The sequence below is a fragment of the Taudactylus pleione genome, unplaced genomic scaffold, assembly GCF_031769625.1.
Source record: "Taudactylus pleione unplaced genomic scaffold, aTauple2 ptg000148l, whole genome shotgun sequence".
Taxonomy (NCBI): domain Eukaryota; kingdom Metazoa; phylum Chordata; class Amphibia; order Anura; family Myobatrachidae; genus Taudactylus; species Taudactylus pleione.
The window spans coordinates 249,545-269,055 of record NW_028284550.1 but is presented as its reverse complement, the minus strand read 5'-3'; positions in this window follow the sequence as shown (position 1 = coordinate 269,055).

Here is a 19,511-nt window from a genome sequence, read left to right as displayed (position 1 = left end):
ACAGTGGTGGTATCACTGTGTAAAGGATATGACTGGTAGTGCTGACATCACTGTGTAATGTATGTGACTGGCAGTGGTGGTATCACTGTGCAATGTATGTGACTGGCAATGGTGGTATCACTGTGCAATCTATGGTGGTATCACTGTGAAATCTATGGGACTGGCAGTGGTGTTATCACTGTGTAATGTACGTGCCTGGCAGTGGTGACATCACTGTGTAATGTATGTGACTGGCACTGGTGGTATCACTGCAATGTATGTGACTGGCACTGGTGGTATCACTGCAATGTATGTGACTGGCAATGGTGGTATCACTGTGCAATGTATGTGAATAAATATGGTGAATGCTAGTTGCTGTGTATGCTCATGGCAGACCTCAGTCATCACCAGAGGATTCCTTTTTGAGGTGACCGTAGATTGTGGCCCCCAAATGAGCCCCATTAGGAGGCTACTGGGTAATGGAGAGTGAGGTACCAAATCAAACGACAAAGGCAAGCCAGGAATCAAGCCGAGGGGGATCGGGCACCAGTCACGCTAGGAAACTGGGTGTGCAAATAGCGAGGGAATATTTAAGCAGCTTTGAAACAGGCACGGGGCACATGGCACAGAGGGTTGCTAGCCAGTTTCTGCTATTGGCCACAGGAGAGGCGCCGGTGAAGTCAATGAGGTCTTCAGAACTAAGAAAATCCTGCAAAACTTAGAAAGCGGGGAATGATGGTATGAGCACAGGCCTGCATGCAGCAACAATATAGGGATAGATGCCAAGGATGAGTCTCCCTCGTTACACAATCAAGTCTTTCTGTACTCTGAGCAGTGTTATTAATAATAGAGTTGAGTCACATGGCACATGTCCAACCAATCACATTCAACTGAGCCGTGGTGTCACGACAGGACAAACCAGTTTCCATTTTGATTCTTCACCTTGCTCTACTTTGCTCTGGAAGCTGTGCGGTCTGTCTAAGAGCGGCTGCCGGAATAGACAGGAAAAGAGCTTAACCACAGGGTTTTTAATTTACCAAGTCAGACTCACAGCTGATACTTTTCAATTATTTACCTTGTTGCGGCTTTATTGCAGTCAGAACCTGGAACGCAGATTCTCAAATCCTTTTCATGAGGATTAATAACTGGCAGGCACCGACTAGCTGTCCCGTGTCTGCCAGTTCCCTCTCCAGATAACATAGGAAGAAAAAAAATCATGAAAAATAATATAGTACAGTGCCGGTTTCTACACAGTTTGAGCGATTGTTAGCCATCGCGCATGTGTGAAAGCCGTACTGCGCACTCACAGCGATTGTTTTCCGATCAAGCACAAACGGAGGATTCACACACAAAGTCAGCGTTTGGGGTAGTTAACGAGGGGTGGTTAGAAAAACGAAGATGAACTGTGTACCCAGCCAACCCACGATGCGACGGACGTCATATCGTGCAGTTCGTACACGCCGCACGATCTGGTGAGCGACTGCACGATATGACGTTCACCAGCCGCATCCAAATGCATGGGATCGTTCATCACATAGACAGACTGAGCAGCATGTACGACAGATCTGTCGATGCGATGGACGACCCTGGAGGAGGGCACATGGGCAGATATAGTGCGTACACACTTGCCGATGACGGCCTGACCCGCCGGATTGGGCGACATATCGTCTAATGTGTACCCACCTTGACCGTTTAAACACTGTTTTCTGGGCGTCCATAAATCAGTCACTGCATTCTTGCTGGAAGCAGGAGAGCTCTCTGTGTGTCTGGAGACCGCTTAGACTTACTCAGAAGGCTGATGGCCGCCTGATCTGCGCTCCATGTTTCCAGTTTTGCGTGTAAGCACTGGATGTGAGATTGTCACAGCGCCGCCGAATCCAGGTCCCTCTAACCTGGTCCGGCGACGCTGGAGTCTGGGCTGGCGTGGGACAGCGGGCGAGAGATCCCCGGTGCCCGTTGTCAGCTGTCCTCTCCCTCCTCCGGCGGTTGTGTGCAGGCGGCCGCGGCGTCCATAGGAGCATGCGCACCTCTCTGCATGGGATTTAAAGTAGGGATGTGCAGGCTCAGATAGGTTCGAGTTTGCACGCCGAGTTCGGATTTTTCCCTCCAAAAAAACGGAACTCAGAAAGAGGCTAAACGTCATCTTGCATGGACAAACATCATCATTCCTGGACAAAAGTCGACCTTTGATGATCTTCTTTCAAGGTCATATTATTATTATTGGATTCTGGCCCTGATTCAGAGCCGGTCGCTCTGACAGAGCACTCACTCTGAATCAGGGACGGTCTTTTTTTTTTAGAGCGGCCTCCTGGCCGCTCGCATAGCTGTGGGTGACTACCCACAGCTATAGCGAGCGGGCAGGAAGATGTTCGCGATGGTCAAGACCATTGCGACCATCGGGCTTGCGACGAGACCCTTGTGGTAGGGTCTCGTTGCCACAAGCCCCAGAGAGATTTCGGCTCTAACAGAGCCGAAATCTCTCCCACTGACATCACTTGTGATGTCAGTGGGGCCTCCCCCAAATGGGAACGCCTCCGTTTGGGCAGCCACTCCCCTGGCCCGCCCACCAAAGGGGGCGTGCTGTCACTCAACATCGACAGCACGCCCCCTTTGGTACGAGACCCGGAGCAACGGATTGCCCGTCGCTATCCGGGTCTCACGCATGCGCACTGGCCCACCATCAACCCGGTTGTGAGCGCACAGCGCTTGCGACCGGGTCTGAATCAGGCCCTCTATTTCATAACATGGCGCAAATAGCTATTATGCGCCACCACCCACAGCAAGTAATGAAATCTAACTACGCTAGACCACTAATTGCTGATTGGTTGCTCTTGGATGTAGGGGTCTATTTACTAAGCCTTGGATGGAGATAAAGTGAATGGAGATAAAATCGAATGAACCAGCTCCTAACTAGCATTTATCAAATACAGTCTGTGACATGGCAGTTAGGAGCTGATTGTTTGGAACTTTGGGCCTGATTCAGACCTGGACGCTAAGCCGTGAACGAACGCTATGGGTGTTCATAATTAGCATGGAGCTCCGATGGCTCTCCATGTTATTGATTAATCATACACTTCCTGGAGACAACGTGTGTTAAGAAAGAAAAGTGGGCGTCATTACACCGGCGTGCACTCGCTCTGCCTTCGCTCTCTAAAACATAGAGGGCATCCTTACACCAGACAGTGCGATCGCGGAATTTGCATACCCTGCCCCTGTTAGCAGCGAAAGTGCGCTGCTTTGCGTCCAGGTCTGAATCGCCCCCTTTATCTCCATCCAAGGCTTAGTAAATAGACCACATAGTATATTATTGCTTTGTGCTTTCATGTTATTAAATAAAGATCCTGGGGCCATATTTATGGAAGAGAAAATAGCTGAATTCATCAAAATACTTAAGACAGGAGAGGTTTATTCATTAATTGTGAGCACTTAAAAGTTAATGTCAGTGCTCTTGGTGGGGAAGGGGGGGTTAGGTTCAATGACATAAAACAGGAGGCGTGCCATACGGACAAGCCCCCAATTTGGCGTCATATAGAGGCGTGCTTAATGATAATTAGGCCATGCTCCCATATTGGCCGTGCGCAGGGGGGGCTGGGGACGCCAAAAAATAACCGCACAGGGCGCTGCTCCACCTGAAGCCGTCCCGGTAAGTCAGTGAAGGCTGCCAACTGTCCTGATTCTGGTGGGATAGGGCCTGAATCAGAGATGGCGGCAATGTCCACGTTGGACGCAGTGGAGCCATTTTTAGCTACTAAGCATGCGCCAAAGCTGCACTGCACACCTCCGGAAATGGATTAGCGATGGCGGTCGCAGAGAGGATTTATTCGCAAAGCGAGTGACAGACAGTCAGCATTTTGGGGATGGTAACGAGGGGGTGGTTAGAAAAACGCAGGTGTGTCGGGACCGTTTGGTGTTCGTACTCAAGTGAGCGTCTGCGAATTCAACTCAGGAAAGCCGTTCTGTCTGAGGCAGCATAAGCTTACTCAAAAGTTCGATGTGCAACCGATGTTTCCATTTTTGTACACAAGCAACAGATGTGAGATGCCGATGGTGGGCGTCTCAGCGCACAAGACATCAGCTAAGTCATTAGAATAGTTTTTGTAAGTTCACCGTGTACGGAATCGCAGTTGCAACGGGATTTGTGTCCATCTCTCAATCAGGCCCATAGTCCCAATTTTATCAATCAGGACCAGCCAGGAGGAGTGTCTACATTACACAGCCTTTGTGTTCATTTCCACACTACAAACAGCAATATAACAATAACAGGGCTATTGGTTAATCAGGGACCGTGCTAGTGTGTGTGATTGCATGCTCGCTGTGTTTTATGCTCTTGCATAGGCGCTGTTGAGGAACGATGGTGTTCCACGGACTCTTGTCCTCGCAGGGCAGACAATAGCTGAAGAGTCTGACTGATTGTCAGCGTAGATAACATACTGTAAGGTTGATTACAGTGCAATAATATCCATAATTTTACATGTACCATTTCCACATGATTTTAAGGTAGAAGGGTCTTGATCAACAGGCCCTGACAGAGTAGGCACAGGTAGAAAAAGGAGAGGGATTTAACCCCTATTGTACCTCAGCACACTGAATAATACCTGCAACAATATATGAAGACTATATGGTCATAGAAATTCAGAGATATTAGTTGCATGCATTTGCAAACACATGGGAGGCTGCTAGGCCATGTCACGGCTTCTCTGTTACTAGCAGTCCCCAGCACTAAGGGGTTTACATCTGGGGTGCAGTGCACCCCAAAAAACGTCCAGCCCAGGACCCCCCCAGGGCATCACACGAAAATGGAAAAAGAGTGACAGTGCAGTGTAAAGTATAGATGTGTGCGAGTAATCATTAAGTGTGGAATGAGAGGTTAAATTATATGTGAAAAAATCCATGAATAATAAACAAACATAAAAGGTGATGTGAAAAGCAACTATGTGTATTAAGTGGTGATGCCCTGAGGAGGCCCAGCCAGACCAGTCCGGGGGACCCTACGCCCAAACGTTCACCCCAAATGTAAAATATACCAATTATAAGGCCTCATGATAAAGGCACATATATAATTTTGTCAAATGTAAGGCCTCATGATAAAGGCACATACATAAATGCATCCAAATTGAGAGCCAGCTTACCTGGGAGTCACCCCTGGGAACTCCCAACTAGCACTACTAGAACCAGCATGCCCTACTAATGCTGGCTCCTTCATGCAACTCATAACAAACAAAAATAGCAGCTGCCATTTTTGTTTGTTTGTTAAGAGTAGACACAGGGTCTCAGAAGGAGGTGTGCCGACTGGCTGACATTGGGGCAAGTATAGGTGTTTGGTGCATGCACAGTAGTATCTATTTGGCACCTTTGCAGTGGTGTGTCAAAGGGGCTTTACGCCTCATGTACCGACCATGAGCGGGGAGGTTTGGGCGCGCAGGAGAACCTTGAACTTCTACATGTAATTGTGTGAATATTATATGTATATATAGGTACTTATTGTATTTATGGCAATATCCGATGACTATAGCATCAACAATTTGTACCTTAAGAATATTTCCCCTCTATTTTTGACATTTTTAATCATCGTAGGATTCCCTTCACTGTCTCTAGTTCCTACTCGGATCCTGAGGGATGGTTTCTAATAGTAGTTGGTTCCTTGGGTGCCACGCTGGTCTCCTTGGTCTCTTGCTATGTCCCCCAATTCTGGACAGCTCTCCTACCTTTCCTCGCTTTTCACTCAGATTGATCTTCACGCGTGAGGTCAGGTGATACTCGGATAACCTGATTCTTGATCCAACCCTGGATAAATCATCCCGCCCTAAATTGACGTCTGTAGACCCGGCCTCTTCCCTTTCTGTGCACTTTAGTTAGATTTTGAGGGATCACTTACTGGTTGATACTTGGTGCCTAGTTAATGGGGGGGGGGGCAGGGATTACACCATTAACCTCTCTCACAGACAAAGTATATTCCCACATAGATTACATTTCTGATGATTCTGGACTCTTCCCCCATGGTTATCAAGGAGGATATCGTCCCATTCTGACGGACAGACCACGCTGCCAATGTAGTCCTACTCAATATCCTTCACCCACCCCCTAAATCCTCCTGCAGATTTGATGACCGTCAAATCCTTAGGGGCATTCACGGATTACTTTGAGGTAAACATCACGGGTTATGTTTTTCCCTCTATCCTCTGGGATGCCCATAAGAGAACCATTCGGGACTGACTGATTCTACAGCTGGGAAGACATTAGACCCTTGTGGTGCATCCTGAGCCTCAGATTCTCTCCCATAGACTCCCCCATCCGGAGACCCCCTCTCCTGATATTCTGCAGTGGCTCACGTGAGAGGCCAGCTCAACGCAATCCTGTCTGACAGAGTGGCTAAACCCAATGCTTTGCGTCAGGGGCATTTTAAGAGAGGAGGGGGCCCGTGTGCAGCCCATGGGCCTGATTCAGAGCCGGACGCTATTAGCGCTCGCTCATTCAGAAAAAGGGGGTGGCTATTCAAATGAACCGTTCGCTCTTTGCGGTCTGTTGCCGCCTCTATGTCTGAACGAGCGAACAAAACATGCGGACGTTTATTGAAAAATACGCCCCCTGGCCGCTCGCATCATACGTCATGTCCGCTATTAGATTAATCGAGTACATCGAACAGCGTATGAACTGCTCGCTATTCTTGTGGTTGGTTTTTCCTACCACTATATTGCGAGCAGTTCTGACTATAAAACAACCAAGTGACGTGGTCAATGACGCTGCTGTATTATGCACACCCATAAAACGCCCGTTTTGACCTTTAAGCACGCCTGCGTTCTGAATTCCACTCCCCGTTTTCAAGCACCTTTCCCTGTTACCACCCACAAACGCCTCCTCCTGTCACTCAAAATAGCAGGCATTCGCTATATAGCGAACAAACGATTTTCGGCCGCACTGACTGGTTCGCGCATGCGTATTATAAACCGTACGCATGCGCAGATGGGCGAACATCGCTCGGAACGAGCGTACTGCCGCTTACGAGCTGCTCTGAATGAGGTCCTCTGTGCGTGCCCCCTCCTCTCTCCAGTAGTACAACGGGTGCAGTAGATTCTGGCCCGGTGCCAGAATCTACAGCGCATGCGCGGGTCTCTGGGAAAATGGCCGCCGCCATTTTCCCAGTAATTTTTGCTGCTCTGCAGAGCAGCACTACGGACACGTCAGTATAAGACTAATGGGTGCAGGGTGTGTGGGGCGAGCCCCCCTGGACCCAGGGGCCCGTGTACCCCGCACACCCTGCACCCATTATAGATATGCCCCTGGTTTGCACAGAACTCCGATGGCGGGGGGACTGTTCATGGGCATGACCCATTCTGCACATGTGCAAAACGGGCCCTGATTCGTAGCACGCAGTGCCCCCTAAGCCACAGCCTGATTGACAGGCTGTAGGTGTTTGGGGGAGGGGGAGGCGCCAGGCATCGTTCATGAAAATGGGGGAGCGTCGCCATCCCGTTTTCTGGGAGTTTCAGCTTCTGCGTCTTCCGTCACAGATTTACTGGCCTTGACTATGGAGGGTAACTCAGACGGTCGATGTTCTCTCAAGTCACCTGATGGCTGCGTCCTCGGACGCAGGAGCGGATCACACAAGCATGCAGGAGACGTCTATTAACACAAGATGGCTCCTGCAACATTAGCATATTTACACACAGCAGCTGTGTAGTATACAACTCTGTATGAGCCCCAGTGCCATGTGGATGCATAGAACACACAATTATCTGCACTATAACATGTGTAGCTCTGGCCCCAACTGCCCACACACGGGTGCTCTATGTGATAAAACTGACCAATGACTGTACAGCGTGGGCCTTCACCCTGAAACTGTAAATCACTGTAACATCTCAAGTTAATGTTCATCTGTGTTTTATTTATATGCATAGGCAATCCCGGAATATGCACTTTATGATGTCCCGTAATCCATTCAGTCCTGTAGATATGATCAGGTGACCTAGATAACACTATCACTTAATTACCTACTTCTACTCCTAGTGGCACGTATTCTCAGCCCCAGTCTCCAATAGAAACTGAAAGAATACAGATAATGATCTATCACTGTTAAACTTTTATTAATAGTAATCAAAATGGTGAGTTATAAACCCACAAAAAACATGTGAATCTTAGTGTAAAATACTTCAATAATATCATTTTGTATGTAATACAAAAAAAGAGTTCCTGATATTTAAAGCAGTGCCATTTCTCAATCTTATATAATATAAATGATATCCCCAAAGTACACATGAGGCAAGGAGTCTAGACACCAGAATTACCACCTACATGGTGAAAAGCCTGAGGGACAACAGTTATGCTGGGTACACACCTGGGCATCATATCCGCTGACCCAGGCATTTAAATTTGCCCGCCCAGTTGAGTTGTCAGTCACCTGTGGTCCCTGCAGCCAGTGTGTGAGGGTCGACGGGTCGCCCGTACACACACCCAGACATGACGATTTATCTGCGTCGTTCACAGACAAATCATCTGTACACAGCCGCCGCTGAACTATGCGACATGTCGTTCATCGGCCGATTGTACAACATAATATTATTATCCTTTATTTATATGGCGCCACAAGTGTTCCGCAGCGCCTCACATAGTACATAGAACTAATAAGTGAACAAGAAACAAGTAACTTACAGTACATTGCAGTGCAGGACAAGGACACGATTTATATACATTGCTGCAATAGCGATTAAAGCACTCACAATAAGCAGCAGGGAGTTGGCAGTCCCATGTTAGGTGCCCTAATGGGGAGTAAAGTGTAGAAGAAAATGTAAAGAGAAGCACATGAGGGAAGAGGTCCCTGCTCGTGAGAGCTTACAATCTAAAGGGGAGGGACAGACAGACAGGCATGACACAGAAGGGGAAGATCGGGAGGAAAGAGCATGAGGTGGGTTAGGATGAGAGCTGGAAGGCCTTGGTGAAGTAGTGGGTCTTGAGAGCCCGTTTGAAGATTTGTAGAGAGGTGGAGAGTCGGAGAGGGAGAGCATTCCAAAGGTAGGGAGCAGCACAGGCAAAGTCTTGGATGCGGGAGTGGGAGGAAGTAATCAGTTGGCAAGAGAGGCGGCATTCATTTGTTGAGAAAAGTGGACGGGCGGGAGTGTGAAGGGAGAGAACGTCAGAAATGTATGTGGGAGAGTATTTGGTGGGGGCTTTGTAGGCGAGTGTAAGAACCTTGAATTGGCATCTGAAGGGGAAAGGGAGCCAGTGTAGGGCTTGAAGGAGAGGGGAAGCAGATGTAGAACGTCTGGAGAGGAAGATGAGCCGGGCAGCAGCATTGAGAACAGATTGTAGTGGAGAGCGGTGAGAGACTGGGAGGCCAGCTAGGAGAAGGTTACAGTAGTCCAATCTGGAGATGACCAGTGAGTGGATGAGGGTTTTAGTGGCATCCTGGGTGAGGAAGGGTCTAATCATGCAGATATTTTTTAGGTGGAAACGGCAGGAGTGCGAGAGGTGCTGAATGTGTGGTTTAAAGGAGAGGGAGGAGTCTAGGATAACTCCAAGACAGCGCACTTTGGGGATAGAGGAGATAGTTGTGCCATCAATAGATAATGAAATTATGGAAAGTGATGTAGTGGAAGAGGGTGGGAAGATGATCAGCTCAGTTTTAGACATGTTAAGTTTAAGAAAGCGCTGGAACATCCATGAAGACAGCAGAGAGACAGTTGGAGATACAGGTAAGGAGCGAGGGGGAGAGCTCAGGGGTGGAAAGGTAAATGTGAGTATCATCAGCATGGAGATGATATTGGAGGTCAAAGGAGTTAATGAGTTCACCTAAAGAGGACGTATATAGGGAGAAAAGGAGAGGTCCAAGAACAGAACCTTGGGGAACTCCTACTGTTAGTGGAAGTGGGGGGGGAGAGGAGTCATGAGAGGACACAGAGAAGGACCGATCAGAGAGGTAGGAGGAAAGCCAGGAAAGGGCAGTGCCACGTAGATCGAGAGAGTAAATGATTTGCAGGAGGCGAGGGTGGTCTACAGTGTCAAATTCAGCAGAGAGGTCAAGGAGAATGAGCAGAGAGTAGTGGCCCTTGGATTTGGCAGCAAGGAGGTCGTTGCTGACTTTCGTGAGGGCAGTTTCAGTGGAGTGGAGAGATCGGAAGCCAGATTGAAATGAGTCAAGGAGGGAGTGGGAGGAAAGAAAGGTGGTAAGGCGGTTGTAGATAATACGCTCAAGGAGTTTGGAAGCAAAAGGGAGAAGAGAGATGGGTCGATAGTTGCAAAGTATGTTAGGATCAAGGGTAGGTTTTTTTAAGAATGGGGGAGACAAAGGCATGTTTGAATGCAGAAGGGACAGTGCCAGATGAGAGGGAGAGATTAAGGAGGTGAGCAAGATGGGAACAGGCAGAAGGAGACAGGAAGGAGAGGAGACGGGAAGGGATAGGGTCAAGAGGGGAGGTGAAAGGAGGGGAGGACCGGATGAGAGCCATGACTTCCTCTCCAGAAACAGGGGAGAAGGTTGTCAGAGTTGATGAGACAGAAGGGGAGGGGTGGTCAGGGAAAGGAGGGGGAGGAGTGCTGAGGGTCTGACGGGATATGATGTCCTCACATATCGCATAGTGTGTATCCAGCTTAAGAAACAGCTGCAGCTCCAACAATAAAACAGTTTTATCAGAGACACTACTCGCTCAATGTATGATTCCTAAACAATAGGTTTGTATATGTTATGGATATTCGGGGGCGGAGCACAGCATCTCCGACCCCATAGCTAAATTTGGGGAGGGCTCAGAGATGTTTGTCCACCATCTAGAGGCCACAACTCAGTTCTTTGGAACATGCACCTAACCGGACCTCACTGCATATGCGACGACCACAACACATCAGAAGAGCAAAGCTGGGGGCACTGGTGGGGTGGACAGTTATCAATGGGCCCTCCCTCAAACTTTCCTATGGGTTGAAGTGATGTTGTATTCTGTCCCTGGATATCTGGGTAGCTGAGGCAGAACATTTTAAGTTTCTCCTCTGTAGTATCCTAGTCTAGGAATCCTAATGGTAGATCCTCTTTCCAGGTGGACCCTCTTCTATAAATCGTAGCATTTGATGAAACGCGTCAGTGGGAACACTACACAAAGGAGCAATATGACCACAATCACAGTCTATTGGAAATCCCTGTAGACTGCTACTGAGTACCTGACACTGCCGAAGTACGAGGACATGATCCACTCCTGCTTGGTACGGGCCTGACTTCCATACCAGGAGTAGAGCTGGCAGCGATTACTTGTATTGCATTGTATATTGCCATACAGAAGTAAGAACTCGGCAGCATAAGGACATCAGTGGTCCGTTTGGTTAAAAGAAAATTAGACTTAATGATGACGTACAGAATGCTATCACAACTGAAGACAACACATCTCAACATTCGATGCATGATAATGTTAAAGAAACTAAGTGATATATATACAACAATTCTTGTATATGAATACACCAAAATCAATACAATGTAAATCAGTAGACACATAATATGGGATAGAGCTATAAAGAGCTTTGTCTCTTCACTGGAACTGTGAAACACAATCTACTGAAGTTTTCCATTTTCCAACTGAAAGGGTATGGGGTGGTGGGGTTGGGAAAATTTAGAGTGGTCAGCGGGAGTGAAGGCAGCACAGGGGGCCTAAAGGCACTATCGGTAGGAGGGTAGGACAGAGGCCCTGATTCAGAGCCGGACGCTCTGAAAAAGCGTTCGCTCTGAATCTGGGCATTTTTTTTTTTTAGAGCGGCCTCCTGGCCTCTCGCATAGCTGTGGGTGATCACCCACAGCTATTGCGAGTGGCCAGGATGATGGTCGCGATGGTCAAGACCATCGCCACCTTCAGGCTTGCGACTAGACCCTTGTGGTAGGGTCTTGTGACCGCAAGCCCCAGCCGGAAGCTCTCCCACTGACAACACTGGTGATGTCACGGCAGGCGTTCGTTTGGGAACGCCTCCGTTTGTGAAGCCGGCTCCCCCGCAACGCCTACAAATCGGGGCGATCTGTCGATCAACATCGACAGCTGCCCCTTTTGTAGTGAGCCACGGAGCGAGTGCTTTTTGCGCGGCTTTACGCGACGCAGTGCGAGCACATGATTTAAATAGCCAGCGTCCGGGTCTGAATCAGGCCCTGAGCAGAGGGGATGGGAGGCAGGTTGTGTGGATTGATTCTGTATATTACAGGGAGCCGATGGGGCAACGGGCAGGACGGGGGCAGCAGAGGAGAGCTGGAGCTACAAGAATAAGTTGAGCATTGATGAGATTAAGGGTAGAGTCGGGGGGAAGATACGGTAGGCAGATGAGGAACGGGTTACAGTAATACAGGCGATATAGGATAGGCATGTGGATGAGAGTGACAGTGCCGTTTGTGGGTGGTAACGGGAAGGTGCTTGTAAACGGGGGGGTGGATGTGCGAACGCAGGCGTGCCCGACTGTCAGAACGGCTTTTAATGGGTGTGCATAATTAGCAAAGTAGCGTCATTACACACGTGACTGGGTTGTATTTTAGCCTGAACTGCTCGCAATGTTGTGGTGGGAAAAGGCTACCACAAGCGCTGCGAGCAGCTCCGATAGCTCTCGATGTTCCTGATTAATCCTACAACTGCCGGAGATGACGTGTGTTGCGAGTGGCAAAGGGGCGTCTTTATACAGGTGCGAGCGCATAGTGCGGCCGCTCACTATTACTTAGTGGGCGGCTTTACGCGACGCAATGCGAGCACATGATTTAAATAGCCAGCGTCCGGGTCTGAATCAGGCCCTGAGTCTGATCATGAAAATATTACAGCAGCGGAATTGGCCATTGCTAACTATGGGCCTGAATCAGACCCGCTCGCAAGCGCTATGCGCACTGCACGTGCGCGAGTCCCAGAGCGAGCGAGAAATCACTCGCTCCGGCGCTCGCATCCAAAAGTGGCGGAGGGTTGGGGGGGATGGCTGGCCAAATGGAGGCGTTCCCGAAGGAACGAGTGATATCAGTGGTGAGCTTCCGGCTCTATTGGAGCCGGAAGCTCACTGGGGCTTGCGGCAGACGAGACCCTACCACAAGGGACTCGTCGCAAGCCCCAATGGTCGGGACCGTCGCGACCATCACCTGGCCGCTCGCTAAAGCTGTGGGTGGTTACCCACAGCTTAGCGAGTGGCCAGAAGGCCAGTCACAAAAAAAAAAACGCCCTTCAGACCTGCGAGTGGGTCTGAATCAGGGCCTTTATCTTTTATTATATATATTAGTGATATCTGAGACATTACATTTGGATTGCATTTTAGCACTACTTGCCATGCTCAATTCTTCCACCAATCATCATAGGACAAGACCTAGCTATATAGGACAGTGCAATGTGGATGCATACATAAAATTGCACAGTCTATGAAATGCGTAGTTCTAGCCTAAGGCTGCCCGCACACAGTAAGATTATGATGGCTTAATGTGATAAATCTGATCAATGACTGTATGGCGTGGGTCTTTCCCAGAACGTGTAAAGTGCGGTAACTTCCCTAGTTAATGGTTACCCCTGTTTTATTTGTTTGGATTCCCGGCACGAGTTCTTGTAGGTGGTGTCAGGTGTCCTAGATAACACTATCATATGACAATAGCAGTAAATGCCTAAGAGACCAATGGAAAGTACTTCCAGTGCACGTACTCTGAACCCCAGTATAAAACATAAACTATAATAATCTATAAACAGAGATACAGAGGTATTACGGTTTAAAAAAAAAATAACTTTTACTACAGATAATAAAAATGATAACAAAACCAGAATAAATGTGTGAGGCTTAGGGGGAGATGTATCAAACCATCTGTTTTAATATGTGCTAGATAAATGAGACTGGTTTCTATCCACTTTATTTCTCTCTAACGTTGGATACATCTCCCCCTTCGTATGAAATTATAGGATAATATAAAATGTGTATAATAAATGAGATCCTCATTTCTAATACAATGTCATTTCTCACCCTTCTAATATAGTAAAAATTATATCCCCAAATTACACACAAGAGCAGGCACCTAAATACCAGAGTTATTATTATTAATGTTTTTAGTGACAGGGTATTGAGACTGAGGAAGACAAACAATAAGACTAAATCACTGCCTGGGGGCCGGTACACCAGCTTCACTGTGCATGCACAGCGGTGGTGCCCTGAGAATGGTGATTTGGCCCCTCCAATCTAAACCGGCCCATACACGGTACGATAAAGCAGCCAATCCGACTGATTGGTACGATTTGGCTGCTATATTGCACTGTGTATGTGCCTGATGTCGGACCGAGCGCGCACCCGTGGGGTTGTACATTGCACCCCCTGATCTTACTGCAGGCGCAGTCGATCAGGGGATGCGATGTGCAATCCCATGCAGCACTATGCGGGTGAGGGAGGGGGGAGCCGGCATATCGGGCGGGCGGCCACCCGATCACACCTTTCGAGGGGACCGTCCGATATGTTTAACAACGGATCCCCTGTCGCCTTGCACGGTGCCATCGCACCTTGTATGGCCAGCTTTAGGGCCCCATCGCTGCCATACCCCTTGCCATGGTAGTACTTCCGACACTGTGTTTAAACAAGGAAGAGTAATTCAGTGGCGGAAGTAGCCTAGGGGCCATACAGCTGCAGCCGTCCCCCAGTAAAAAAATCCGCCACCACCTTTTGGGCTGCAAGCAAAAATCTGCGGGTCCAGAACATATAGCCGCAGTTACCCATGGCCGTGAGTAATTTGCGGATGGGGCGAGTTAATTGAATCGACCACTTAATGTAATGTATTGCTGTATGCGCTTTGTAGGTCATTCATAACCATTGGTGGTGCCTTATAAATACATAAATTATAATAATAGAGAGAATATTTGTAAGTGAAGTGTAAGGAAATGCCCAGTTTTGAGCTTTTAAATGTTTTGAGGCCAGAATAGCTGATTGTTGTTGTTGCTTTGGCAAGTTAGCGGCTGGCTACACTGAGATTCCTGCGTTTCTGCCTGTGATCTGCCCTCCGCAGCCTGAGCCTGTGGCGCTTACTATGCAGCTGAGATGCAGCCGTTCCCCCTGTATAAGAGGAACGTGCTCGGTCTGACAGACAGCAGGCCCTGCCTGGGAGAATGGTCTCTCTTTCCTTGTAGGGAGATGAGCCTGGATCGCCTTTCAGCGTTGTAAACACGTTCTCAGAAGTCTGGCTTCCCCATATATCCTTTCATAGGAGCCTCTGGATTTCCGGAGACAGCTGCAGCCTCTGGTATCTGTAAACAGCCTCCCGGAGAGGGTTACTCTATCCCTGCTGAGTGAACACCTTCAAATATACTTGTTTTTCTGCATCCAAAATACACCTGTCCTGTGCTTGTGCCACAAGCTGTAGAAGGGAAGGGATAATTGCCAAAGTCATCTTATTATAAGAGAGGTCTGAGTGATCACTGACGCTGCCATCTGTTACTGTCTGATATGCCCTTGTTGTGGGGAAGAACAATGGTTAGATGGTAAGCTCTGCAGGCCAGGACTCTCTCTGTTTCTATCTTCACTTGATACTGGAACTCAGAGCATATCCAGAGGTGACAGATAACTGCGGACAGAAGAGTATCCATACATCAAATCGAGTACAAATTGCATTTTGTATTATTTTACTTCGTGCATCAAGAACATAAAACACTATTTAATAACAGTGCAAGTGAAGGCTTTGTTATTATGGCCTACAGAATTCTTGTGCTACATACACTGTGTATTGTCTTTAATGACTGACCTACTAAAATGTCTAATTGAAAAACCCTGTGACACCCGTCCTTAGCCAATTCTCCAAACTGCTGCAGCTCTCTTTGAGAGTCTACCCAACCAAACCCTTGATCCAACTCTGGAGTGCCTATATCTAGTCCAATTCCTTGGCACATGGTTCCAGTAGAGCACCCTGGGGTCTTTGTGGGACAGCCTGAGTCGGAATAAACACAATGGGACTGTGCCTGTAGGCCTTAAGTGTTGGGAGGTAGCTGTCATCTCCAGATCACTCATGGCCCTTGCGAGACAGACTATGAAAACAGGTGTCGGATAAACAGCTACAAGGAATTGGACTGAAGGCAAAGGGCACTACATATTAAACACGCCTGAAACCCTGAGTTGTGTCGATGTCCGCGGATCGGCGTCGGCTGAACGGGGAATCGAGCCACAGATGTATGGCCCACACAGGAGCTGTTACGATATGTAAGACAAATAGAGGCAACAGAATATTTCTGAAACATATCAATGGTTTAAAAGTAATATAACTAATCGACAGTCTATGGTTACAACATTTTCGAATTGTCAGTTCCTTTAAAAAAAAAAAAGGGACATACAACACATACCGCAGATATGATCATTTAATTCACGTGACAACATCACAAATTGGGGGGGAAGGATGTATCTAGCCTTTGGGAAGTTGCCCAAAGCATCCAATCGGCATCTAACTGTCATTAAAAAGATCGTGCTAGATATATATCAGTAAGAAGCTGATTGGTTGCTATGGGTAACTCCTCTGCTTTATCTCTCTCCAAGGCTTGAAACATTCCCCCCCCCCCCCCTCCTTGAGAGCAGACGATCGCAGCATGGCAACTCAACTTGGACAAACTCTGTTTATTAAGTCTCAGTGCTGTGCTACATTGTGTCGTCAGCCTGAAATAGTGATCCTAAAGACATTCTAAAAGCTATTCTCCTTTTATAGAGATGCACGTTCTGACATTGCTTCCTGGTTTTGTCCTCATTATTCTGGACATGTCAAAGAATAAAAGAGAAAACAGTGTGCAGCCAGCGAGCAGAGAGCCGGTGAATGGTATTTTCCACTGTGCGGCGTGCCCAGTGCTGTGAAATTAAACCCGGCCTGGTCAATGCTTGGAATGTCATTCTAAGCCAGGCTATGTCAGGTTAGGTCACTTCTTGGTCTCAGTAACTTTTAGCACACATTTTGGTTCCTCAGATAACCTGCTACTAACCAAGAATAATTACCAGGGGGTGGCATACGTGTTCAGTGATTGTGCTAGTTTTGGGGTTTCAGGAATTTTGAAAATGGACAGTAACCTACACAAAATGGACCTCACTTATGGAAAGAGTTCGGGCACTTAGATGCTCTTCCCAGTCCACTTCAAGGTGCCCACCTCCAACGCTTTGGAGATCCCTTCACAAACTAGATGTGTACCTGGGTTTGCAGGGAGGCAGTAACATCCCAGGTACTTCCTAACCCTTTAGACGCACCCCTTTCAATATGTAGTCCCCAGTCCATCTGTGGGGTGTTCTAGGTACCTACCTCTGGAGATCCACATAGTCACCTTCCAGTCTCAGTCAGTTTGTACCCAGGATACATTGGATGGTTTACCAGTTAGGTGAAGCTCCGCATGTAGGTTTAATAACAGGAAAGGCGAAGGGGTATAGTGCAATTACTGTACAGATGACAGATGAATGGGCACCAGTCTATCTCTATAATGGAAGAAAGAAAAGCTTTTATTGCATCTATTTCTCCTGCACAGTGTTTGCATAATGACGGTGACATTTTATCACACGGTTGTCTGCAGAGATGACGTTCTCTCTGATCGGTATTGTCCCTCTCTCTTCAGCCTCAGGGCCTCTCTCCTCACCCTGATCTCACATACCTATAGGATATCTCTTCCCCTTTAACTTTTCTGCATTCTGGCCCTCACAATACTCATGGGTGGACAGTGATCTCTACAGATGCCACAAGGGACAGACTTGGGCTCAAACTCGGCCACCAGCATGGGAAAGTAGGTATAGCCCTTCAACCTGGGGGTGTAGTCAAACAACACACCCATTGCAGTGTCGGGAGGAGGGGCTGCTTGGCTACTCCTCGAAGCAGCTGGACCTGCCCAGATGGCCAGTGGTTGCCACATGAAGGTGGAGTTTTAGCAACCCATCAGATTCAACATATCATTTAGCTAGTATATTCTGTGATAGCTAGAAGCTCATTGGTTGCTTGGGGGGCAACATCTCCACCTCTCCTCTTTAGAAGGTTTGATAAATCTTCCCCTTAGAGCGGAGATCTATGCTCCCGCACTGCCCACTTAATGACAGACAGCATTCTGCAGCCACCACGGGTATCTGTCAGATAGCTCTGGGATAGAATGGACTATATAACACGGAAAAAAAAGAGTTAAGCCCAGACATGGACACTTAAAGAGGTTGGAGGTATATTGATAATTGCCACCTAAGGTCCCCAGCACATTTTACCCCAGTAATAGAGCTGACATTTAGAATCTCTGTTCCCAACACCACAGTGCTGGCTCACCCTAGAGGACTATCACTATAGTTCATCCAAAGGGGCTTCAACAGATCAAATAAACTTTTCAGATCCACCCCCCCCCCCCCCCAAAAAAAATAAAAAAAAAATGCTGCTTTATTAAGCCTCAAAATGGACCCCACTAAAAGTATAGTATGAGACCCAGCTTCTCCTGTCTGGGTTACACAAGGAGAGAGCAGTAGTATATGTGCCTGGGTTACACCAGGAGAGAGCAGAAGTATATGTGCCTGGGTTACACCAGGAGAGAACAGTAGTATATGTGCCTGGGTTACACCAGGAGAGAACAGTAATATATGTACCTGGGTTACACCAGGAGAGAGCAGTAGTACATGTGCCTGGGTTACATCAGGAGAGAACAGTAGTATATGTGCCTGGGTTACACCAGGAGAGAACAGTAGTATATGTGCCTGAGTTACACCAGGAGAGTACAGCAGTATACAGTATGTGCCTGGGTTACACCAGGAGGGAACAGTAGTATATATGCCTGGGTTACACCAGGAGAGAACAGTAGTATATGTGGCTGGGTTACACCAGGAGAGTACAGTAGTATACAGTATGTGCCTGGGTTACACCAGGAGAGAACAGTAGTATATGTGCCTGGGTTACACCAGGAGAGAACAGTAGTATATGTGCCTGGGTTACACCAGGAGAGAACAGTAGTATATGTGCCTGGGTTACACCAGGAGAGAACAGTAGTATATGTACCTGGGTTACACCAGGAGAGAGCAGTAGTACATGTACCTGGGTTACACCAGGAGAGAGCAGTAGTACATGTGCCTGGGTTACATCAGGAGAGAACAGTAGTATATGTGCCTGGGTTACACCAGGAGAGAACAGTAGTATATGTGCCTGAGTTACACCAGGAGAGTACAGCAGTATATGTTCCTGGGTTACACCAGGAGAGAACAGTAGTATATATGCCTGGGTTACACCAGGAGAGAACAGTAGTATATGTGCCTGGGTTACACCAGGAGAGTACAGTAGTATATATGCCTGGGTTACACCAGGAGAGAACAGTAATATATGTGCCTGGTTTACACCAGGAGAGAGCAGTAGTATATATGCCTGGGTTACACCAGGAGAGAACAGTAGTATATGTGCCTGGGTTACACCAGGAGAGTACAGTAGTATACAGTATGTGCCTGGGTTACACCAGGAGAGAACAGTAGTATATGTGCCTGGGTTACACCAGGAGAGAACAGTAGTATATATGCCTGGGTTACACCAGGAGAGAACAGTAGTATATGTTCCTGGGTTACACCAGGAGAGAACAGTAGTATATGTTCCTGGGTTACACCAGGAGAGAACAGTAGTA